Source organism: Giraffa tippelskirchi, chromosome 14 (genome assembly GCF_054371585.1).
Source record: "Giraffa tippelskirchi isolate mGirTip1 chromosome 14, T2T-mGirTip1v1.2.pri, whole genome shotgun sequence".
Taxonomy (NCBI): Eukaryota; Metazoa; Chordata; class Mammalia; order Artiodactyla; family Giraffidae; genus Giraffa; species Giraffa tippelskirchi.
Window position 1 is genome coordinate 48,289,137 of NC_137288.1, and position 25,953 is coordinate 48,315,089.

General features: G+C 39.5%; 1 long non-coding RNA gene across 1 annotated transcript in view; it reads right to left on the bottom strand.

Moving 5' to 3' along the window:
• The window catches only part of LOC145534432 (uncharacterized), a 32,106-nt gene extending 30,827 nt beyond the window's left edge, over positions 1-1,279 (bottom strand). Inside the window, exon 1 of the long non-coding RNA XR_014074584.1 lies at positions 1,032-1,279. This is a non-coding gene — a long non-coding RNA (uncharacterized LOC145534432). The remainder of the gene's footprint in view (positions 1-1,031) is intronic.
• Between the last annotated feature and the right edge of the window lie 24,674 nt (positions 1,280-25,953).

The window sequence follows — 25,953 nt, forward strand, 5'->3', positions numbered from 1 at the left end:
TGAGGCAGGGTGGAGATGCACCAGCGGTAGACCTAATGGCATCCCAGATTGATGTCCAATTTTTCACTATTAAAACCTTTGTCTGCTTTCTGCTCCTCTGATGCCACCCGGGGTGATATGTGCTAGCAAAAGAGGTGGTAAAGGGCTGGCCAGTGAGGAAAAAGTGATTTTTGTTCTCGAGCTATTGGGGTCAATCTTTCCAGTTCATTTCCACAGATTCCACAGAAAGAATATATAAACAGTTGAGACAGAAGCCACCGGGGAGCCTCCTGTGGTCTGCTAAGGGACAGCATCACCAAAGGAAGAAGCCCGTTGCCTTTCCAATCTGACCAGATCCTAGGATTCCCGACCTGTGTCCTCAGAAATCTCATGGTCGCCAGCAGGGCCTCCATCCATATAGACCAGAGGCATGGCCATGACAAGGACTCACTTTCAGGTCATTGCTACCTGAGGCAGGCAGTTAAGAGAGGAACCTCCAGCTTGAGAGACATTCCTGGAGCCAGAATTCCATCCAGCTCCCAAACGTTCTCCTGTCTGCAGTGCATGTAAAGACAACCCACGTGTATATTTTGGCTTTTAGCAAGACTAGGTGCTTCATAACTGTCAATCCAAATTTGGGGTTAAGTAATAGTACACAGTAACAGCATCGATTGCAAGTTCCTTGAAAGTCTATGATTCTACAGGTTAGGTTAGTAGTTTCAGTTCCCCAGACAGTTATGAAATGGTCAAAGAGACTGGGAAAAGGTGACTGAGAAAGGAAAATTCGGTCCACATGCTCCGCCCATTTGTGGCTGCTCCCCTTGAAGGGACGTTGGGTGCCTCTTGGCACTGGCAGGTCGGTATAAACCCCTGAAAAGCTCCCCTTTTGGGGCATTATGAGGCGCCGTGGAACCGCAAAAGCCAGGCTCTACTCTCGCTTCGGACTTGTTGTTTTGTGCGTCTCTGGCTTCCAGTCACACACTCTAGAGTTAGAAAAGTAGAAAGCGTTTTTACTAGGAGAACAAAAGAACTAGAGCTCTAAGCGTCCTTACCTTTTCCTGAAGATCCCGGACAAACCCCCAAGTGAACAGTGAACAGTGGCTTATGGTGAACAGTGTCATTGGATTCGTGGTCTCCAGAGGAGAAGATTTAATTCCGGTACCAAAGACAGGTCTCAGTCACTCAGAACTTTGTGTGCAAAATTTTATTTAAAGTGACAGGACAGAGAAAATTTCTGACATAGACATCAGAAGGGGATAGAAAGAGTACCCACCTCACCAGTTTAAGCAAGACCTTATATACTTCTCAACTAGCTGCTGAGAATAGATAAAAAGAATACCTCAAGGTTCTAAGAGTTCCAACAGACCCTTTCCCAAGGCTTACATCCTGAGATAAGTTTGGTACAAGATTAGCCAGGGAGAACTGGTTCTGGGCACCTTCTCTGGGAGAGATACACTATTGCTGTGTAATCAGGGGTCCAAGTCTTGAGAAATAGGTTCCCAAGCAAGATTTGTTACAATTATAATCATTAACATAGAGCCTAAGAAAAGCATTTCCATGAGTAAGATGTTGTGCTGTGTGATCATTAGTTCTGGACCTAAAGAAAGGCCAGTTCTTGGGCAAGATACATTGTTGTACAAAGCTTAAGTAAAGCATGAGCAAGAATGTTCATCTCCTCCTTAAAGGGCCTTGGACTGCCTACCTAAGCTTTAACTCTTTCAAATGCAGATACACGTCCCACCCCCACTCCATGTCTGTTTCTAAAGGTCTATACACATGCTTTGTGACAACAGTGGTGGTACCGGGACCATGCTTATTCAGACAAATACTGACACGTAATGCTGCTGCTGCTGCTAAGTTGCATCAGTCGTGTCCGACTCTGTGCGACCCCATAGATGGCAGCCCACCAGGCTCCTCTGTCCCTGGGATTTTCCAGGCAAGAGTACTGGAGTGGGCTGCCATTGCCCTCTCCATTACATGCAATACTGACACGCAATATTGACATTTAAATATATTAACGTTTCCATTCTCGGCTGACTCATTTACTGGGAACAAGTTCACATGCCAATCCATAGTAGGTAGTTAATAAATATTTTTTGGATGAATAAATGAACATATGGGCTGATATGCATGAGATCTTAAAAAATGAAGTGTGGCATATTTTTTGCAGTGAAACAGATCTCTGTTCTTTTGTGATGTTAGTGGTATTTTTTCACTTATAACTGATATTCGATATGAAAGTAAAAGTGTCAATTGCCCAGTAGTGTCTGACTCTTTGTGACCCCATGGACTGTAGCTCGCCAATCTCCTCTGTCCATGGGATTCTCCGGGCAAGAATACTGGAGTGGGTTGCCATTTCCTTTCTCCAGGGGATCTTCTCAACCCAGGGATCAAACCCTGGCCTCTTGCATTGCATGCAGATTCTTTACTGTCTAAGCCACCAGAAAGCCCCCCTTTTCACTTGTAACTGATGCTTGGTATAACACATAGTAACACAAATAATATCAGATCTAATACATAATAGCAATTGATGGAAATTGTAGTAGAGAAGGAGAAAGAAAATGAGGGAACTAAAAAAAATGAATGGGAATAGCAGGAGAAGCACTATGTAATTGACTTCATGGACGTATGATGTGCTGAGGCTTCCCAGGGGGCACAGTGGTAAAGAATCCACCAAGTGCAGTGCAGGAGACACAGAAAACGCAGGTGTGATCCCCTAGTTCTGAAGATTCCTTGGAGGAGGCGATGGCAATCCACTCAGGTATTGTTGGCTGGGAAATCCCATGAACAGAAGACACTGGTAGAATATAGTCCACGGGGTCACAAAAGAGTGGGACACGACTGAGCATGCACGTGTGCCATACTGCTCATAAGACAGCACTTTTATGCAGTTTAGAATAACTCACTGAACTTGGTGTTGACTAGTTTGAATTTCTTTAGAGGAGAAATTGCCCACCAGAGATGGAGGGACCTCCTGCTTTTTCAGATTTGTAATCTAGGAAAGGCAGCCCCCATGACATTTTGGAATCTGACCCAGTGCCAGGATCAGCAGGAAGTAGGTAGTGTGGTAGGATCCACCCGTAGGTCAGCGTTGAAGTAAAGTGATGAAGGGCCGTGGGCAGAAGACTGTGACTGCAAGAACCTCGTAGTCTTAACCGGCATACTCTCCATTTTGCTTACTACTATTAATAGATGGGGTAGCTTTGGTTGTGAGCTTTTAAAGTTCTCACTGGTATCAGTGTGTGTCTGTGGTGTGTGTGTGTGTGTGTGTGAGAGAGAGAGAGAGAGTGTGTTCCTTCTTGCCTTATTTAGGACCAGACTTATCCTTCAACAGTTGTAGGTGGAGAGCACTTTTTTCTCCATCAGGATACTGGCTTTCTTCTCAGATAGACCCGACCCTTGCTGCTAACTTTCCTCTTTCTTGGCTTCCAAAATGATTACTTACTGATCCACTGCTGGCACATAAGATTCTTTCTTCCAATCTCAGTAGATTGGCTTTATTAAAACAGCCTTGGTACCAAAGGCTTTGTTTGTTACTAGGGCAATCACCATAGTAACAAAATAATGATAGGATCTGTAATAAAGATTCTGATTCCATTTTTGATCTTTAACTTCTGATAGCATTCAAGCCCCACACCTCCCTCCTTCCCTCTTGTCCCATATCTGAGCAAGAGAGGTTGTGCATACTCACTTTTGTTGTAGGTGGGAAATTCAAACCCAAGGCCTTTACACCTATGAGAACACTTACGGTTAGCCCCACCTTTAACTACGATAAAACCCAAAGTCATTTACCTGTCTTTGCTATCTCAATTCATTTTCAGACCTGCTTGCCCCAACTCTCCCCAGAAAGTCTCATTGTGTAAGTAATAAATATCTTAATACTTTCATGGTATGTGTATGATCTTATTAGTCTTGACTTCTGAACCAAAGTTTGGCCACAACAATATCCTTATCTTTGCAGTATGGATGTCACTGTAATTAGATATTAGGGAATCATTGAAGAATTTACCATGAGTTCCCATCAGAATGTTTTTTGTTCAGAGGAAACAGTGGCAGAAGGTGCTAAGGGTTTTCTTATCCTCAATAGGTGGTGATTCTAGACATCATGTTGGCAGCTCCACGAGGCTAAAGACTGTGATTGTCTTGTTCATTGTGTATCCTTAGCATTTAACTCAGTACCTGACACACAAAAGATGCCCAGCAAGCTTTGTTGAACGAATGAATGAGTTAAGCCCTTCTTCCAGAGAGCTCTGGTCTCCGGGGAGCAGAAGGAAACCCCTGGGCAATGTTCTGGTTTTGATGCATCCAGAGATGTTCTTTAGAGCTGTGGACAAGATTGATAACCAGCATGGAAAAGACAGATGCAAAAACCCGTGAATGTTTAATACTTTTGATGGAAAGGCATTGTGAATTGCCTGACTGAGAAGACACACACTTCTGAGGCTGCATAAATCAGAGTTAAAAATGGTTAAGAACTGTTTAAAAAATAAAGCATGTAGGTCTGAAATACCATCCTTCATAGGAAAAAGAAGGACTTAACCGAACGAGACTGTGCATATTTACACAGTACTAAGTGACTGTGTGAGGAGATTGATCGGGTGTTTGAACATAGGGCTGTGTAATTAAGTAATGACTGACAGAAAAATGCCAGCTGGAAATCTCTGCTTTTTAGCTCTGGTTTCAGTCTTCCTCCGGCTTTGGGTAATTTCCCCCTTATTGAAAAATTATTCATGTTTCTAATGTATTCCAGGAATAAGCGTGCATGCGTGCTCAGTTGTGTCTGCCTCTTTGCAACCACATGGACTGTAGCCTGCCAGGCTCCTCTATGCATGGGATTTCCCAGGCAAATGGAGTGGGTTGCTCATGGAGTGGGTTGCCATTTCCTTCTCCAGGGGATCTTCCTGAACCAGGGATCAAACCCAGGTCTCCTGTATTGCAAGCAGTTTCTTTACCATCAGAACCACCAGGAAATGGCAGAGTAGGGTACTTAATAATTGAGACTGCGTAGTTTACAAAGCCCTAAGTATTTAATATTTGTCCCCTAACAGAGACAAATTTGCCTACATTGCCCTAGAAAATGGTGCAAACATGTGATGGAAGGATCAGGATAAAGACTCATCCTGAAGAGCCTCTTGACCAAAAACAGATGTGTTTTTTCATATTAAACTTGACCCAAACCCCCCTTATATTGTGCTAAGCTGCTGATTATATATTTATCAATTTAGAGAAGGAAATGTTCATGATATCTTAATTTGGTTGGTGTACTAGATTCCTATTTGATGGTGTAACAAAACTTTGTGGCTTAAAATGGCACAAATTTATAATCTTACAGTGCTGGAGGTCAAGAGTCTGACATGGGTCTCACTGGATAATATCATGATATAAACAGGACTGTCTTTCTTTATGGAGGCTCTAGGGAGGGAATCCATTTCCTCTTCCAAGGCAGAGATGTCTTGTAGAGATTGTTTAGATTCTTTGACCTGGGGCCTCCTTCCACCATCTTCAAATTCAACAATGTTAGAAATAATCCTTACATTACTGACCAACTCTTGGGCCTCCCTCTTCGCTTTTAAGGATTCTTTTGATTATATTGAGTCCACTTGGACAATCCATGATAATCATTGTATTTTAAGATCATCTTATCAGCAAATTTAATTCCATCTGCAGCCTTAATTCCATGTAAGGTAACATGTTCCTAGGTTTCCAGGCATTGAGATGTAGGCATCTTTGGAAGGTCAATATTCTGCCTGCTACAGTTAAAGGAAGTAACTATCATTTTAAAATCATTTGGAAATACCTCAGAGGACTCTGTATACAGGCATGACCCCGAAAAGAAAATGCCAGTACTCTTTTGGTATGGATTAGACAGTTTTCTATTTGTACTCATCTGTTTCATTTTTAGAATATTGTTTATTTTCTTAATAAAAGAAAGCAAAGTTTCCTATTCCTTTAGATTTGTTGAGTTTTGTCTAGTTGTTTTGAGTAAGACCTTTGGAGAGAACCTGATATTGTAAGAGTGATAGATTGAGATTGTTCTAATCTCACAGTCGATAGGCTTGAATACAAATCCATTTCTATTTGGAAAAAATAAAGCTTTATTGCATGGGGGTTATGTTCTTTCTTAAGTAGAAGAATATCACCACTGAATCAGTAGAAAAATTAACCCGAAGAATGTATTGTTATTGTGTAATATGTAATATACATTAGGGGGAGATGAATGCTCTTGTTAAATAGTTAATAAAAACATTAATTTTATTCTCTCACCAGAGAGTAAGATAAAATTTGGGGAAGTCTTCAAGTTTTGTGTATCCATCTTCTGAAACACTTTGTAAAGCTTGTGAATCTTGTGCTGTATTGGATTACTCAGCCATGATTTAGCTCTTGGGCTAGGGGAAACTTCGGTAATTAAGTCAATAATTGCTCTAATCTGGGTCTCGCCTTAAATGCCTACTTCTGGCTTCCACTGAAGATATTAGGTAATAATAGTAGTACTTAGTAGATATTGTGTTGGGAAAAACAATTATTTTCTTTCTCTTTAGCAAGATGTTTTTAAGTCAATGTTTCTCTGGAAATTGTATTTCTTTTATGGTCTCCTTGGTGATGGAATGCGTATAGCATGAATTCCATTGGTGCTTTTTCACCTCATGCAGTCTGTCCATGCTGCTTTTGCCCAGCCTTCGTTGCTTTATTTTCTTATCATAATTTTTAAAAAATAGGGCTCACTTTTGTGTGTGTGAAGGACGAGATTACTGCAGCCTGGAACATGGCTTGGATTCTTTAATTCCTACACAATGCGTCTGTGGGCAGGTGACTTAGGAATCCAAAGCATGTACAGAACCTGTGCTGAGACCTCCTGTGTAACCTCTCTAGATCTGAAGCAGCCCTTGCCAAATGTTGATTGCTTCCAAATGCAACTGCCTAGGTTACGTGCAAAATGAACATAATCAGTTTTTATTTCCCATGGTGATATACCAACAGCTACATTCATTTTTGATAGTTTGCAATTCAGTAATAATAGCTTGGTTCGGTTTAGTTTATTGAAGACATAAAAATACTTGGCAGCCAGAGGCTGAAATTCGTGGTTCAAGAGAACAAGGTTCCAAGAGGACCTGTACATGGAACATGGGTATATCCAGTACTTAGAAACCATGATTTATTCATTTAGTGAGAAGTAGCATTTCATAAACACGATGTATGTAATTACTGAGGGGGGAATTCTGTCTCTAGTTGCAGAGAATGTTACCTCGGAATTTTGTTGTGTACATCTCACCTTTTTAATAGCATTCTGTTTGTCTGAAAATATTTCAGCTTCTCACTTTTCTTGGGAGAAAACTCTTCAGTTTTATCCTTTGGGGGAAAAAAAAAAAGAGAATAACACCAAGTTCCTCTATTCAGTAACTAGTTGAGATCTTTACAGATGTCTGCAGTGAAAATTTGGGCTTCCCAGGTGGCACTAGTGGTAAAGAACCTGCCTACATGCATGAGACAGGGTGCTCAGGGCTGGTGCACTGGGATGACCCAGAGGGATGGGATGGGGAGGGAGGTGGGAGGGGGGTTCAGGATGGGGAACACATGTAAACCCATGGCTGATTCATGTCAATGTATGGCAAAAACCACTACAATATTGTAAACTAACTAGACTCCAATTAAAATAAATAAATTAAAAAAAATAGAACCTACCTACAAATGCAGGAGATATAAGAGACACGGGGTTCCATCCCTGGGTTGGGAAGATCCCCTGGAGGAAGAAATGGAGACCCACTCCAATATGGGAAATCCCATGGACAGAGGAGCCTGGTGGGCTACAGTCCATGGGGTCACAAAGAGTCAGACACTACTGAAGTGACTTAGCATGCATGCAGTGAAAATGAAGGATTTCCTGAATTCAGCTGAACATCTTCAAACAAGAAGAACTATTTAGGAGTAATTTTTATCAAAAAATATTTGCTAGAAGTGAAAATTGAAAACTTCAGATTGGAAAATATTCATTCAATGTGGGAGTTCATCATTAATCCACAGAAATATTAGATAATGCTGGTAATAAAATCCCCTCTGTTTTTATTCATCTTCCGTATCAATGAAGTAAAAAACTTAGGATTTGGGCTGAGAAAACCCAGGCACCACGAACACTAGATCCCAGCTCAGCCACACCACACAGTTGATTATTTGAGTTTTGGTTTCTTTGTCTACCAAATAAACAGGCAAGTTAACCTCTATCTTACCTGCTACCTCACAGGTATGCTATGAAGACCAAATAAGATGATGTCTGTAAAAATGATAGGTTTCCTTTTGTGGGTCCTCTCTCTTTCCTGGACTCTTTATTTTTCTGTAAAGAGTGTCCATGATCACCATAAAATATGTTCTTTGAGATGAAGATCGGTAATGGAAGAATCACATAATTCCACACACTTTTCCTGTCAGCCTTCCTTATTGCTAATGAAACAGGTTGTAAGTAATGATGAACTGGGGATAAAGATTTTCTGTCATCATAGCTATAAGAGGTAGTGTGAAGGTGGTGAACAGAAACGTGATTTAAGATGGAGGTCTTTTATTGTGAAATCATGGATAACCAACTGGAATTCATTAAACCTCAGTTATGTGTAAAATAGATGAATAAAACCTACCAACATTGTGTCACAAGATTGTCTTCATCAAAAGAAGCAAGTATATGGAAACTCTTTGAAAACTTAAACCTACAAGTGGAAATTATTATTATTCTTTTATTTGGACGTTGTAAACTTCAGCATTGATAAATGAAGCTACATGAAACAAAATTATTTCTTGACATAAACTTAATGCTATACTAGTAAAGGAGATAATAACTTCTGCTTCTGTGAGAAATAGCTCTCACATAATTGCAATAAATAAAATCCATAATGCTTTTATAAATCTTTATTTAGTCAGAATGATGACTATTTCATATACCGACCTTTTGTTTTGAAAATGATGAGTCTTTTTTTGTGAATAAGTACTTTAGCAGTTTACAAGTCTACAATTGAATCACCACTTTTAAGAAAGCTGAAACAAAATCTGTTTACAACACAGGTGTTTATTTAAGAAACTCCACATGTGAAAATCCTTAATTTCAAAATAGACTAGTTGGGGTAGGGGATGGTGGGATAATGACTTTATAAAATTATTAATTGCTTATTAAGACCCTTAAAGGATGTTTAACAATAGCTGTAGGATCTGATGAATTATGAAATAGGTACATGGATATAATATGAAGTTAAAACTAAGGACTGCAGGAAAAACTAAGGGAAAGAAATGACTTTTTAATTTTAGTTAAATAAAAAGTTTTACATGATGTGAAATCATTTGAATTTATTAGATATATTGAAATATTAAGTATAGAATCAATGCACATTATATATTTTTCTGTATTTTTATTGTGAAATGTATAACCTTATCAGTAACAGGATAAATCAAAATCAGGTGCCATGTGAGGGTGCAATGAGAGGAACACCTCACTTTTATGGTATTCTTGGCAAAGGTATATTTTTGGTATCAAATCATAAGGACAAACCAGGCAAATTCAAATTAAAGAACAGCAACAAAAAATAAGCCTGGAGTCTTCTAAAATGTCATTGTCATAAAAATCAAGGAAAGATGGGGAAACTGTTCCAGATTGATAGACTCTGAACAGACACTACAAATAATAGATACAACACAGGATTAAGATAGATACTTTTGTTATAACAGACACCATTGACACAATTGGTGAAACTTGAATGGCTTATGAGGATTAGATGTTAGTATCAGGTCGATCAAATCCTTGATTTTGGGTAGCTATATGGTATCCCTGGGCTTCCCTGGTGGCTCAGTGGTAAAGAATCCACCTGCAGTGCAGGAGACACAGAGTCGATCCTTGGGTTGGACAGATCCTGGAGAAGCAAAGGACTGACCACTCCAGTATTCTTGCCTCAGAAATCCCTCCTCTGGGAACAGAGGAGCCTGGCAAAAGGAGCCCATTGAGTTGCAAGAGTTGGACATGATTTGATGACTGAACCACCACCACCATGGTAGTTCTCATTTTTAGCAAGTATATATACACCGTCTTGGGGCCAATGTAGTGTCAGGTTTGCAACTTACACTCAATTAGTCGAAGAAAAAAGGTTCTTCGTAGTGTACTGGAAAATATTCTGTTAATTTGAAATAGAAACAATAAAAACATGAGAATAAAATCTTCTTTAATGGTTATGAAAAAACATGCGATGTTTTGAATCATTTGGCACAGTCCTTGGTATAAGGTTGTTGTTGTTCCCTTGCTAAGTTGTGTCCGACTCTTTGCGACCCCATGGACACTAGGCTTTCCTGTCCTTTATTATCTCCCGGTGCCTCAAATGCACTGTGTGTTTCTTCTAAAGGACATTTGTTAAGTTTTGGAGCTGTGTCAGAGGCTAAGGAGTGAGAAAGAAAGCCTATGAAAGTAATAGCATGTCTCCTACAGTCTCACATCGTGGGCTTCCCTGGTAGCTCAGCTGTAAAGAATCCTCCTACAATGCAGAAGACCCTGGTTCAATTCCTGGGTCAGGAAAATCCCCTGGAGAAGGTATAGGCTACACACTGCAGTATTTGTGGGCTTCCCTGGTGGTTCAGATGGTAAAGAATCTGGCCGCAATGTGGGAGACCTGGTTTGATCCCTGGGTTGGGAAGATCCCTTGGAGGAGGGCATGGCAACCCACTCGAGTATTCTTACCTGGAGAATCCCCATGGACAGAGCAGCCTGGCAGGCTACAGTCCATGGGGTCGCAGAGAGTCTGACATGAGTGGCTAAGCACTGGGTGATTGTAGGGATTTCCAGGTGGTGCAAGTGGTAAAGAATCTGCCTGCCAATGAGGGAGATGCAAGAAGTGGGGTTTCAATCCCTTTGTCAGGAAGATCCCTTGGAGAAGGGAATGGCTAGTCATTCCAGTAGTCTTGTCTGGAGAGTTCCATGGGCAGAAGAGCCTGGTGGGGCGACAATCCATGGGGTCACAAAGAGCCAGACTTGCCTGAACATGCACACACTGGGTGATTGTAAGCTAATCTAAGAAAATGTTCTCTCTTCTCCACCATTTTGGCTTATTCGATTTTTCTAGTTGTCCTTGTAGGGGCATTAGCATGCTCTGACCTATTGTAATAGGTCACCTTAGATGCGGAAATATGTAAGCTCCAGCATTGGACTGTGGGACATATTGACCAAGATAAAATGTATTCTTATTGAACAACAGTATTTTCTTTCTAGCTTCTGATTTTAGGAATTGTAGTCTCTGAGTCATGCTGGTTAGGGGTGCTGATGAGGCAAATAGGAAAATGATTCTCCTACTAAAAATTCCATACAGTAGGGAGATGATTGTTAAGCTTCATAATGGATATATATTTTGTGTTTATAAACAAGGCAGTAGAAAATGCAGTATAAAGGAAAAATATTATTTTAAATTGACAAGAGTACATTGTTTCCAACCTCATAACATTGATTACCCATTCATTGTATTTTCAAGCAAACCTCATAGACCTAGAAGCTAAAAGGAATTACTACTACTACATTGGAAAAAATTTAGTCACTGGCAATTTTTTTTCAGGGGTGGGGCAGATAGGGTAGATTTTGCATTAACAGTGTGTCAAGATCTGCTAGCCAGGAGGAGCAGGAACATCATGTTTTTCTTGTTCTCTTTTCCACTGTATTTTCATTTTCTCGAACAGTTCTTAGTATAAGGTTGCTGTTCAGTTGTTAAGTTGTATCTAACTCTTTGCGACCCCATGGACTGCAACACACCAGGCTTCCCTGTCCCTTATTATCTCAGCGTTTCCTCAAATTCATGTTCACTGAGTCAGCAATGCTATCTAACTATCTCATCCTCTGCTGCCCCCTTCTCTCTTTGCCTTCAATCTTTCCCAGCATCAGTATTTTCCAATGAGTTGGCTCTTCACATCAGGTGGCCAAAATATTGGAGCTTCAGCACCAGTCCTTGCAATGAATATTCAGAACTGATTTCCTTTAGGATTGACTGGTTTGCTCTCCTTGTAGCCCAAGGGACATTCAAGAGTGTTCTCCAGCACCACAATTTGAAATCATCAATTCTTAGGCACTCAGCCTTCTTTATAGTCCAGCTCTCATGTCTGTACATGACTACTGGTAGCTCAGGCAGGAAAGTATCTGCCTGCAATACAGGAGACCTGGGTTTGATCCCTGGATAGGCAAAATCCCCTGGAGAAGGGCATGGCAACCCACTCCAATATTCTTGCCTGGAGAATCTCATGGACAGAGGAATCTGGAGGGATTCAATCCATGGGATCACAAAGAGTTGGACACGACTGAGTGATTAAACATGTACTGGAAAAACCATGCTGGACCTTTGTTGGCAAAGTGATGTCTGCTTTTTAATACACTGTCTAAGTATAAATTTTGGTGCTTAATTAATATTTATTGAATGAATAAATGGAATAACTTACAGTATTAGTGATAGAAATAAGAAAAAATGAATGTAGTATAGAAGTAGTTTTGGGGAATAGGATGAACCATTTTATTGGTTAGCTGAGATCCAATACTTTATGGTGTTTGGAAGTTATCACCTTTTCATTGAGTTTATATCTTTCAACTCCTTATCTTAAGGAATAAGAATAAGATTTTTTTCTCCTCTGTGTAAGTGGTAGGGGCTTTCCTGGTGGCTCAGACAATAAAGAATTTGCCTGCAATGCAGGAAACCTGGGTTTGATCCCTAGGTTGGGAAGATTCCCTGAAGGAGGGCATGGCAAACTACTCCAGTTTTCTTGCCTGGAAAATCCTCATGGACAGAGGAGTCTGGCAGGCTACAGTCCATGGGGTGGCAAAGTCAGACACGACTCAACAACCAAGCACAATATTTGTTATTCCACATGGCTTTACCGCATAATGCAAATTTTGATATTCTGTCTTAAGTTTAGAGATATCCTAATATGGTTTAGTTTAATGTAAGTCATTGTTAAATTTGCAGTTGTTCTCCTGTATATCTTGATTCTTTAACTCTTAGAGAGAATAATGGCAGAGATTGAATGCAGATACATGGGATTTATATTCTACTAAAAATAGTTTCAACTAAGAACATATAAGTATCTTACAGATGATTGGGTACTGTCATCTACTGAGAGAAAAATTCCCCCAAGTGTATGGAGGTAGCAACAAGGAATGACCCAAAGCTGTTTCCATGCTGGCTCTTTAAATGGGATATTTTTAAGATAAAGACAATAGCTGATAGTTGGTAAGAGATTTATTCTGCTCCTTTTGCCTTTTAGTTTTCCAAAGAGCATGGTTGTTTCGTTCTCACTGTTATTATCTTTCTCACTGCTTTCACTGGGGACTATCTATCTGATCCTGATGTGCATTCTGGGTTTTTTATGGGAACACTTGCTAAACATTCTTGCTGACATTTTCTACTTGGGGTTATGGCACACAGCCTCATACTCTGCTCTAAGTGTTCTTGACCTACGTGTCTCATTCCTTTCTGGTGTGCATTGTATATGACTGCAGCTTATTTGATTATATTCAGCAAAGTACTTTTCATTTGCAGAGTGTTTCTGAGAAATGTATGAACCTTCTTGTGCTGGAGTCATCGTGAATTTGAAATGTTCATAATATGTTGGTACTAACATTAAATATTAGTAGGAACTTCAAAATTATGCCTGTACAATTGTCTGCTACAGAAAGGGGTTTATAGGTCTTATTACCCAAGTTCTACTTTAGTTTGGTAGAACTGTGAGGTAACCTTAAAAGCCAAGGTCTCCAAAAATGTATTTTTGAGGAAAGCAAATCATCAGAGAAGGAGTAGGAAGGGCATTTTAATCAATTTCATCACTGAAATTCTTGAGGAGGCAAGTGTAGTTATTAATAGATAATAGCAGCTGACTTGCTATTGCAATCAAGGTTTAGCACACAAAGTGTGCTGCTGCTGCTAAGTCGCTTCAGTTGTGTCTGACTCTGTGCGACCCCATAGATGGCAGCCCACCAGGCTCCGCCGTCCCTGGGATTCTCCAGGCAAGAACATTGGAGTGGGTTGCAATTTCCTTCTCCAATGCATGAATGTGAAAAGTGAAAGTGAAGTCTCTCAGTTGTGTCTGACTCTTAGGACCCCATGGACTGTAGCCTACCAGGCTCCTCTTTCCAGGCAAGAGTACTGGAGTGGGGCGCCATTGCCTTCTCCACATAAAGTGTAGATCACTCCAATTTCACATAGAAAGAAATTCAGTAGTGGGATTTAAGTGTGTAAAAGGGCTTAGAAGTACAGGTCATCATAGTGTGTGCAGTGTGTGTGTGCTCAGTTATGTCCAACTTTTTGCGACCCCATGGACTGTAGCCTGCCAGGCTACCCTGTCCATGGAGTTTTCCAGGCAAGAATACAGGAGTGGGTTAGCATTTCCTCCTCCTGGGAATCTTTCTGACCCAGGGATCGAACTCGCATCTCCTGCATTGGCAGGTGGATTTTTTATCACTGAGCCACCTGGAAAACCCATGGATCTTCATAGTTGTGAGCAAGATACACAAAATTGTGTCAGCCACTGTTACTTCCACAATTATTACTATCACAATGCCTTCACAGTCAGCAAACTGCACACTTATTCCAGTCACCAGAACTCTCTTAAGCATCATGTCATCATTGCCAGTAACAATAGTTTTTATTTTTCAAATCTCATCTGAATGTATCCAAGTAGTGAAACCTAATTTGCATCTAGAGTTTAAGCTGCAAGAGAGTCTGGATATTGTATTTTATAGGTCTCTAAGCTTTCCCTAAGAGAAGACATGAGGAACTAGTTTAAGAGAATAATTCACAGTATTTACAAGACTATTATGTTTGAGGAATGTGAACACTGGAAAAGGTTAGTTTTCATTCCAATCCCAAAGAAAGGCAATGCCAAAGAATGCTCAAACTACCGCACAATTGCACTCATCTCACATGCTAGTAAACTAATGCTCAAAATTCTCCAAGCCAGGCCTCAGTAATACGTGAACCGTGAACTTCCAGATGTTCAAGCTGGTTTTAGAAAAGGCAGAGGAACCAGAGATCAAATTGCCAACATCCGCTGGATCATCGAAAAAGCAAGAGAGTTCCAGAAAAACATCTATTTCTGCTTTATTGACTATGCCAAAGCCTTTGACTGTGTGGATCACAATAAACTGTGGAAAATTCTTAAAGAGATGGGAATACCAGACCACCTGACCTGTCTCTTGAGAAACCTGTATGCAGGTCAGGAAGCAACAGTTAGAATTGGACATGGAACAGCAGACTGGTTCCAAATAAGAAAAGGAGTACGTCAAGGCTGTGTACTGTCACCCTGCTTATTTAACGTATATGCAAAGTACATCATGAGAAACACTGGGCTGGAGGAAACACAAGCTGGAATCAAGATTGCCAGGAGAAACACCAATAACCTCAGATATGCAGATGACACCACCCTTATGGCAGAAAGTTAAGAAGAACTAAAGAGCCTCTTGATGAAAGTGAAAGAGGAGAGTGAAAAAGTTGGCTTAAAGCTCAACATTCAGAAAACTAAGATCATGGCATCAGGTCCCATCACTTCATGGCAAATAGACAGAGAAACAGTGGAAACAGTGGCTAACTTTATTTTTCTGGGCTCCAAAATCACTGCAGATGGTGATTGTAGCCATGAAATTAAAAGACGCTTACTCCTTGGAAGGAAAGTTATGATCAACCTAGATAGCATATTCAAAAGCAGAGACATTACTTTGTCAACAGAGGTCCATCTAGTCAAGGCTATGGTTTTTCCAGTGGACATGTATGGATGTGCGAGTGTGGAAAGCTGAGTGCAGAAGAATTGATGCTTTTGAACTATGGTGTTGGAGAAGACTCTTGAGAGTCCCTTGGATTGCAAGGAGATCCAACCAGTCCATCCTGAAGGAAATCAGTCCTAAATATTCAGTGGAAGGACTGATGTTGAAGCTGAAACTCCAATACTTTGGCCACCTGATACGAAGAGCTCACTCATTTGAAAAGACCCTGATGCTGGGAAAGATTGAAGGCAGGAGGAGAAGGGGACGACAGAGGATGAGATGGTTGCATGGCATCACTGAACCAATGGACATGGGTTTGGGTGGACTCCAGGAGTTGGTGATGGACAGGAGGCCTGGTGTGCTGCAATTCATGGGGTCGCAAAAAGTCGGACACGACTGAGCAACTGAACTGAACTGAATGTGAATCTACAGATATTTAGGTATTTAAATTGATTACAACCAGATAGCTCAGTCGATAAAGAATCTGCCCTCAATGCAGGAAACCCGGGTTCGATTCCTGGGTTAGGAAGATCCCCTGGAGAAGGAAATGGCAACCCACTCCAGTATTCATGCCTGGAGCATTCCACGGACAGGGGAAACTGCTGGGCTACAGTCCACAGCTTTGCAAAGTGACTAAACCACCACCACAACCAGATTCAGCCTGAGAGATGATAGGTGTCTAATACCTAGGTTATTTTCAAGAATACACAAAAAAATACACTCTAAATTCTTGAAGCAAAATCCAAGACCATGCTCCTTGTGTTCCTATTCTTTGTGTATCACACATACCTCTCCTCAACCTCTCTGCAGCTGTCCTTCAGGGTACAGTGACATAGTCTAAGGGTCTGCAGTCTGTTTTTGCAAAGGAACAGAAAGTATTTTAGCCCTCATGGTCCATGTGTGGTCTCTTCATCCTCTTCTGAGCTTTGTTTTTATAATCCTTTACAAATGTAACAGACGTTTTTAGCTTGAGGTCTACACAAAAAGAGGCCATGGTCAGTAATTTGCTAACCCTTATCCAGACCATGTATTGCTGTCCTGTTAGTCTGTAGTTACTTCACTTGCTTAAGTCTTTTCTCATCATCAAATCCTTGTTATGAGGAGGTGGCACTGTTACCAGGACAACCAAGAATCTGGCCTGCATGGTTTACTGCAAGCTGAATTCTCTGTTCCATTGTCAATTTCCTGCTTCATTCCTTGCTTACCTCACAGAGTCACAGAGAAGTAAATATTTTTATAGTCTTCCTGTCCTAAACCATTTGTTCCTCCAGAGTGACATGGAGAATTTTAAGTTTCACTGGCTTAATAGATTCCATTTCTACAGACTAACCTATATCTTTTAATACAATTGAAATACAGATACATCTATCTCTCTTAATACAATTTTTTTTTCGGATTGATATTACACAGCTACCTATCCCCAAAACCAGTGATAAAAAGCATCATGGTTTGAAGTGAGATTATTACCATGGATTAAAAAAAATCTGAATACTATTACTTAATATGAAGGTGGATATACTTACAAAAAGAGAAAAAATACATTTATTTCTCCTGAAAATTTGCAAAATAAAGTATACTATAATGCAACAAACTACCTGAGTTGTGACTTATCTCCTCTGTTGAAGCACTATTGTCCATGTTAAGACATGGAACACAATATATAGTTATTGGGAAAAGAGAATGATGTCCATACAGTTTAGTCATAAATCCGTTTTTGAGGCATGAAAGACTGAAAGGATCATCCGAATTCCTACTCTTAAACTCTCATTTCTTAGAAAACAACATGCTTGCATGTTTAGACTGACATTTTGAGCAGTTTTATAAAGATCAATTTAAACTCACAGTGTGATGAATAGTCTTTAAGTTTAATGAGGCTTCAAGACACAGACCAGCACAAAGCATGTCATATTACCTGTTCTTTCTTCTTCTAACATAATCAGAAAAATTATGATATTTATTCTCAGGCAACCTACAAACTCTGCTCTCCCATCAGATTTGTCAAAATTGCAGAAAAATGGCAGGTATTCTCTTTATGCCTATACATCCTATGAAAGGGAAGTTCATTGACGATAAACACTTCAGTAAGGCACATATCTCTACTCTGTATGTGAAGTTTGGCATAATTTTTCCTCTTAAAAATAACACACTAACCCAATTAGCTTTCCTAAATTGAATTAACCTAATAGCATTCAAAAACTGACAAACATAATCTGCTTGTTTTAAGGCAGAAGTGGATTAGTCAACAGAATCATATATCTAGCCAGGTCCAAATCAAGTTATAAATTCTAACCAAATAGTGAGTGCTGGAATAAGCCATATTATTAGTATGCATAGTCATACTGATCTCAACTGTAAGCAACAAAGGTCTTTCCAGCAGGGAAATATAAACATTTATAGTTGAAGAATGTCTTTTTATATTGTGGTAAAGAGATTGTTTTCCTTTAATGTCCATGGCTCCCTCAAGTCTTTGTGGCCCATTTTGTTACATTTCTAGTAGTCACAGGAAGAAATAATTCTCTTCATTTTTCTGTGCAACTTTTAGTTATGTTATTGTTTAATACTTTTTTTTTGCCTGCCTACTGCTTGTTAGAACATGTATTGAAGCAAAAGAGAAAAAACTCAAATGTATCAGGTACTTTTTTTTTTTGAACAACCTTTTAACTGATTTATAAAATTATTTTTTTAAAGAAATAGTGATTGAAAATACTGAAATAAATGAAGATTTAAGAATTATCTATAGATTTTATTTACTTGAATTATAAATACAGTAACAGGCTTTCCACGTGGCTCAGTGGTAAAGAATCCATCTGCCAACCAGGAGACTCAGGTTCGATCCATGAGTCTGGAAGATCCCCTGGCAAAAGAAATGTTAACCCACTCCAATATTCTTGCCTGGGAAAGCCCCTGGACAGAGGATCCTGGTGGGCTACAGTCCATGGGGATGCAAAAGAGTCAGACACGACTTGGCGACTAAACGACAGCAACATAAATACAGAAAAGTGGCAGTCAAATACATTTTCATTTGTTACTACTCTCATTGTGAGACATTATCTTATAAAATCCACTGACTTATCTATTTTTTTTGTATTCTTTGAGCACCGCCCATTTGACATATAATTTAAAATTCAATGTTAAACAAATACTGTTAGAGATTGACATACCTGGTCTCCATAGATGGCCCATCCTGGAGCCATGACTCCCAGTATATGTTCTTGACTGGTCCCCTCTCCTTGAACCTGGGGTGGATCTGTGACTCCTTTTAAGCCAGTGGAATGTGGTGAAAGTGATGCTGCCTGACCTCTGAGGTAAGGTCCTAAGATGCCTTGCAGCTTTCCACCTAGGTCTCTTGGAAACAAGAAATCTGAGAGAAGGCAGCTGCCACCATGCTGTGAGAAAATGCTCAGGATAGCCAAGCAGTGAGGTCACATGGAGAAATAGAGATACATGGATATTTCTCAGCTATTCCAGTCAACCTGGCTAATGTAAAGATATGTGAGTGGAGTTGTTATCTTGAGAGGTGTTATCTTGAGAGGTCTTGAAGGTGTTATGTCTAAGCCAATTAAGTCTTCAAATGGCTCCACCCTAGCTCCAGAATGAAGTTTAGCTGAATACAATGAGAGACTCCAAGTGAGAACTACTCTGTTGAATCCAGAATACACAGACCTGTGAGAGAGTGTTGATTTAAGCCACTGAGTTTTGGGATCTTTTGTTACACAGCATTAGGTAACCAACAGAGATGTAGGCTATTTGCTTTGTGGTTTTAATTTTAGTCACAACATTCCATTGCCTCTAGATAAAGCCTACATTTAAAATTTTGTGAATTTATTGATATTCTTGCTATCTTTGTTTGTACACATAATTCTTAGCTCAGAAAAGGTGTGTGAAGCTGTGTGTGTGGTTTCATTCTCTAATAAAAATGTGTCTTGAAGACCAACTAAATTGGCTTTCCAAGAGAGGGGAAACTGCTCCTGAATATTTTAAATAAATACTTTGATTTGCAACAACTCTGCTAAACATTTGGTAATGTAATATAATTTTGAGACTGCATGCACTGAAACACCTAAAAACAACAAGGCCAGGCTATTGAAGAGAAAAAGAGGAACAAATAAAAGAGAATTAGAAGCCAACTCCCTAAAAATACTTAGCAAAGAGAGTTGATGAGAGGGATATTTCTCTAGGGCTAATATTTCAATAAGTGTTCTCAGTCGCTCAGTTGTGTCTGACTCTTTGACACCCTGTGGACTGTAGCCCACCAGGTTCCTCTGTCCATGATATTTCCAGGCAAGAATACTGGTGTGGGTTGCCATTTCCTCTTCCAGGGGATCTTCCTAACCCAGGGATTGAACCTGCATCTCCTGCATTGGCAGGCAGATTTCTTTATGATTGAGCTACCCGGGAAGCCCCATTTCTATAGGCAACTGATGCTGAATGTCACTTCTCAATATGCATATATTTTAGGGCAGTTAATCTAATTTATGGACTTCTCCGGTGGCTCAGAGGGTAAAGTGTCTGATTGCAGTGCAGGAGACCCAGGTTTGACCCCCAGGATGGGAAGATGCCCTGGAGAAGGAAATGGGAATCCATTCCAGTACTCTTGCTTGGAAAATTCCATGGATGGAGGAGCCTGGTAGGCTACAGTCCATGGGATTGAGAATGTGAAATTCCTGTGAGTCAGCAAGGCTGACAGATGTGTAGTGTGATATCATGAAGAGGTTTCTCTCTTCAAAATTCACAGAACTGGAGAAAACCAAACATTTAGTGTTAAGCTCGGAAATACTGATGTTCATTTGGGATCTTACCAGGCAAGGCATTCTGGCCTCTGAACTGGGTGTACTAACTTCCTATAGAGTGGTTTCCTAGTAAATTGGAAATAAGCTGTACTTGTGTCAGATTTAATTTATATAGTTTAGACATTTTTGTAAAGAACTGAATTTAAGGCCTACTAAATGTCAGTGTGCTTATGTGGTGAGTAGCCAAAATTTCTTGGTTCTTGAAGGAGAATGGTAGAGATCTTAGAAAAACTAAGTGATATAGTAAAGGATCAGTATTCTCATTGCAAAGTCATTCCTTAAAAAGTGTTCTGTATATACTAAGTATTTGTAAAGCATTAGGTAGATGTATGAGGCAGAGTACAACCCAATTTTCCTGCAGTGGCATCAGAGAAATTGAGAATTGACCTTAGTCCTGTAGAGTGAACAGATTATCAGGATGACAAAGGAGAATGTGTGTAAACTGAGAGGTGGAGAATGCATTTCAGGCAGGGGGATGAGGGCTAAATATCTTTCTTATGTGTTGCCATATATTTTATCTGAGCATCTAATACAGTACTTATCATATAATGATGTAAAATCAGTATCTTATTCCTCCTTGCTTCACTGGATTGTGAGTTGGGAGGGTAGATACAATACAGCATTTATGTTTGGGTCCCTATACCAGTCTCTGGCATATAGCAGGCTGTCAATAACTATAATAAATAAATGAAGAAATTACCAAATGTGGAAATCCCTATTTTATAACACTTATTATAACTGTCTGAATTGGATATTTATATGTACTTTAGAGTTCCCCATTAAACTGCAAGATCTTTTAGGGAAGGGACCTTGCCTTAATTTTTTTCCTTAAATGGTACTTGACATATAGTTAAGAACCTTATAAATGTTGGTTGAATGAAAAGTAAATTCTAGTTCTTTACCTTTTTTAGTCAAACAGGGCCTAATGTAAGCCCATAAGCTTAATAAAGTACTGAAATATCACAATAAATGATCTTGAAGCAGCATGATTCTGCATTACAAATATGAGGTTGTCATATTTCTGTCTTTCTGGTTGCCTAGAAACAAAGATGTGGAGTTATATGAGGCTGTAAGAGCTTGTACCAATAAGATTATCTATGCAAAGTTCAGCCTGACTCTCTGGATTTGGAAGGCATCAATTCTAGAGAGCTTCAGATGACAATATGGTCTTGATAGTTTCGAGTCTGCAGAGTTTCACTGTAGTGCTCACATAATCCTTAGCCTAAAGGATGTAATTCTAAAAGTAACCACACTGGATCAATAATAAAACTGATCTGTATTTACTGATATGTCATAAATACTTTCAGACTTTAAACAATCACATTAAACATTGAAATATAGAGAGGAGGGAAAGAATAGGAAAAAGTTGATTATTTGATAAACCAGTGTTGTCAAGATATAGATTAAGAAAATTTTGACCTCTTGACGTGTGGCTGAGGAGAGGTGCTGTGGTAATTCTGGATAAGAGGGTATTAAATTTCTACTTTAAAGTGCCTTTCCCCCCTGCTCTAATCTTTGAGAGTGGAAAGAGATGCAATATGACAGTATGAGAGTAATGGGCTGGGAGTCAGGAGTCCTCAGCCCTATTTCTGGACTCAGGCATTTACACATGTAAGTGAAGATAATTCTGTCCCATGGAAACAAAGGCAATGCTGCTGATTTCATCTTGCGTTTTGTAACTGCAAGAGGAGAGGGGGCTAGATAAAGGGAGAAAGAAGGTTAAAATCAGTTTCTGAAATGAGAACAGGAAAACTGGGGGATCCGTTCTGGGGAAATCAACGAACATTTAGCAACTGTTGTGGACACAGCTGGGAGCAGCTTTCCAGGCAGAGTCAGTTTTCTTCAAGAGTGATTTCTCATGTGTCAACTCATTTTAATATTCATAACAGCGCCTGCAGTAGTCGGCCTACATAGTATATTACTAGTGAACAACTGGAGTTTCAGAGAGATTAAATGAGTAGGGAACATAGTCATCCAAAGAGTTGACTTGTAAAACAGGTCTCTTGACATCAATCCTAGCACTGTTTCCACTGTAACATCCTGCTGCCTTTGTTATCATTGGAGATCTTAATTATAATTCTCAAGGACAAGTCTGAGGCTGAAGACTGTCATTTGGAACTTATCAGGAACTGTGTGGTGTGCACCTTTTTGTGTATATTCCACTGTGTTATCAGATCCTGGAGGATACTATTTTGTAGTACTCAGCATTTTAGTAGGTCTTTGAAGAACGGCTTTCTTGATAGCTCAGTTGGTGAAGAATCTGCCTGCAATGCAGGAAACCCCAGTTTGATTCCTGGGTTGGGAAGATCCACTGGGGAAGGGATAGGCTACCCACTCCAGTATCCTTGGGCTTCTCTTGTGGCTCAGGTAGTAAAGAATCCACCTGGAATGCGGGAGACCTGGGTTCAATCCCTGGGTTGGGAAGATTCCCTGGAGAAGGGAAAGCCTACCCCTTCCAGTATTCTGGCCTGGACAATTCTATGGACTGTATAGTCCATGAGTGATTTTCATTTTCACTTTGAAAGTAATAGTGTTAGTTGCTTCAGTTTTGTCGGACTCTTTGCAACTCCATGTACTATAGCCTGCCAGGTTCCTCTGTCCATGGAGTTCTCCAGGCAAGAATACTGGAGTGGGTAGCCATTCCCTTCTCCAGGGTATCTTCCCAACCCAGGGACTGAACCCGAGTCTCCTCCATTGCAGGAAGATTCTTTACCACCTGAGCCATCAGGGAAGCTCTGGTGTTTAGTAGAAACTTATTAATTACTTTATATTGGCACATAAGGGGCTTGCCAAATGGCCCTAGTCGTAAAGAATCTACCTGCCAGTGCAGGAGACATAAGAGATGCAGGTTCAATACCTGGGTCAGAAAAATCCCCTGAAGGAGAGCATGGAAACCCACTCTGGTACACTTGCCTGGAAAATCCCATGGACAAAGGAGCCTGGTGGGCTTCGGTCCATAGGGTTGAAAAGAGTCGGACATGACTGAAGTGATTTAGCATGCAGGATGCATAGGCACATATGCTGTATATAATCATGGAGTTTTAAAAATAGTTATGGGGTTATCAGAAACATACATTTAAATGACACCATTGGTACACAGGGGTTAATTGTTCATACTTTTTTCTGATGAACGGCTCCTTGAATGATTGTCTTAGTTATTTTACAAATTTATATCAGGTTGGTCCACCTTTAGCTTGCCTTAGCTTTGTTTTACAAATAGACAAAGTTTGAGACTTTTTTCATCATACTTTGAAATTCTGCTTTTGGGGCTAATATATAGAGCAGACCTCAGGTTCTAGTTTTAAATTGTTAATACCAACTGCATACCAAGGGAAGGGCCTTTGTAAGGAAGCTATCATTAATTTAGATTTCTGCTGTCAGAAACTATATTGAGCCTTTTGAATATTCAGTCTCATTTAATTCTCACAACAGTGCTGTGTCACAGAGAGTATTACCGACCTTTCAGATCAGGATGTTCATAGAAGTGAAGATGTCCTAAGTCACACAGGTAGTTACTAATAATTCTGGGGGTTCTATGGGTTTGACTGAGTCTTTTTGACTCCACAACCTTGTGTGTGTGTAACTCTAGAAGAATACAGAGGATAGTACATCTGTATATTTATCTTCAAGATTTAATAAATATTAACAATTGGTCTTTTTCTTCTTTAGAGCTTTCACTTCATTTTTAAAGTTCTTTTTTTTTTTCTTTAATAAAGCTCTTCTGTTGATACCATCCTTATTGGTAAATAATATACTGCAGTTTTTTTTCTGATTATCTTTTTAAATTAAAGTATAATTGACTTACAATATTATATTATTTTTAGGTTTACAACATAGTAATTCAAAATTATATAGTGATATTCCATAAAAGTTATTATAAAAATTGACTATACTCCCTCTCCTGTGCACATTATTGTATTGCAAATTATTTATTTTATACCTAGCAGTTTGTACCTCTTAATCCCCTTCACTTATTCTACCCCTCCCCCTGTACTCCACTCCCCTCTGGAAGCCACTGATTTGTTTTCTGTTTTCTGTGAGTTTGTTCTGTTTGTTATCCATTTCAGACATTATATACTGACTTCTTTCTATGATAGAATGGAATGTAATTCTATTGTATCAGTTCATTTTTTCCTATTATCATATCTTCTTTTGCTTTCCCTAATGTTGCGGTGAGAAAGAACAGTGAAAGTGTTAGTCGCTCAGTCATGTCTGACTCTTTGCAACCCCATGGACTGTAGCCCACCAGGCTCCTCTGTCCATGGAATTCTCCAGGCAAGATTAATGAAGTGGGTAGCCATTCTCTTTCCCAGGAGAACTTCTCCTTTAAATAATTTATTAATCCTCCACTAACTATTGTATTAATATTTAAGCCTCCCTTTGTTCCTTTATTTATAGCCTAAATTCTTGACTCTATACAGTGTTAGGATGATGGTATTAATACTCTCAACCTTCCTTCCACTTAACATCCCCCTTTGCCAACAAACTCCTAACTTCTTTCTTTTTCCTTTGACCTTGCCAAAATTTATAATACTTTTATTTCTTGCAGGCATAATTAAACTCTTCATGCTTTGTATGTAAGTTGATTCTAAAAGTTGAAATGATAAACAATGCTCAAATTGTCATGATGGTCTATTATTTACCACAAAGTTATTTAATAGCTATTATTATAATTCCCATCTGCATTTCTGCTGCAGATGTCACTCACTACTTGTGGATATCCAAGGAGGGTATTTAGTATCATATTCAAAGAATGGATCCCTTTTCATACTCAACCAGTCTCAAAATCATGATATAATTTTTGGTAATTTCATGTTTTAACTATGTATTTCTTTATCTTTTTTAGTTTTCTTATAATTTATGACTATTTTCTTTCCCATTTAAGCACAGTTTCCCCCGACTTTATGCTTGTTTACGGCCTGTACATTCCACTTGACTGCCACTGACTTTCAGTTCTATACTGGTGTTCTGCTTCATATACTTATTGATGTACTATACATTTCTTACACTGTTTTTGTTTCTTGAAACTCAAGTAGTTTTTTTTTTCCTTTCATTTTTTGGTCCTTCCCCCATTCTTGGTATTTCTTGTCTCTCACTCATAGTAACTGTAGTATGGGCCTCTCTTTAGTTTCCAGAGGCTTTTCTCCCAAAGTTTTGCATCATTTTGCTCCAATATGGACTGGTTGCTTTCAGGATCTACTCTGAAGCTGCAGTCTTGGGCCTTTTACTCACTTTTTTCCTGGATGTTGATGTACCATTTTCCAAGTCTCTTATATTCTTCTTTGTCATTTTCTCTTATTTTAGGGATGAAATATTGTGGATATCTGTGTGGTTCTTGCTAGAACTGTAATTTAATCTCTTTTATCTTTCCTGATAAGTGTCTATTTCTTGAGCCAGTTTCTCTCATAGTTGTGGAGGTCAGAAGTCCAAATAAGTATC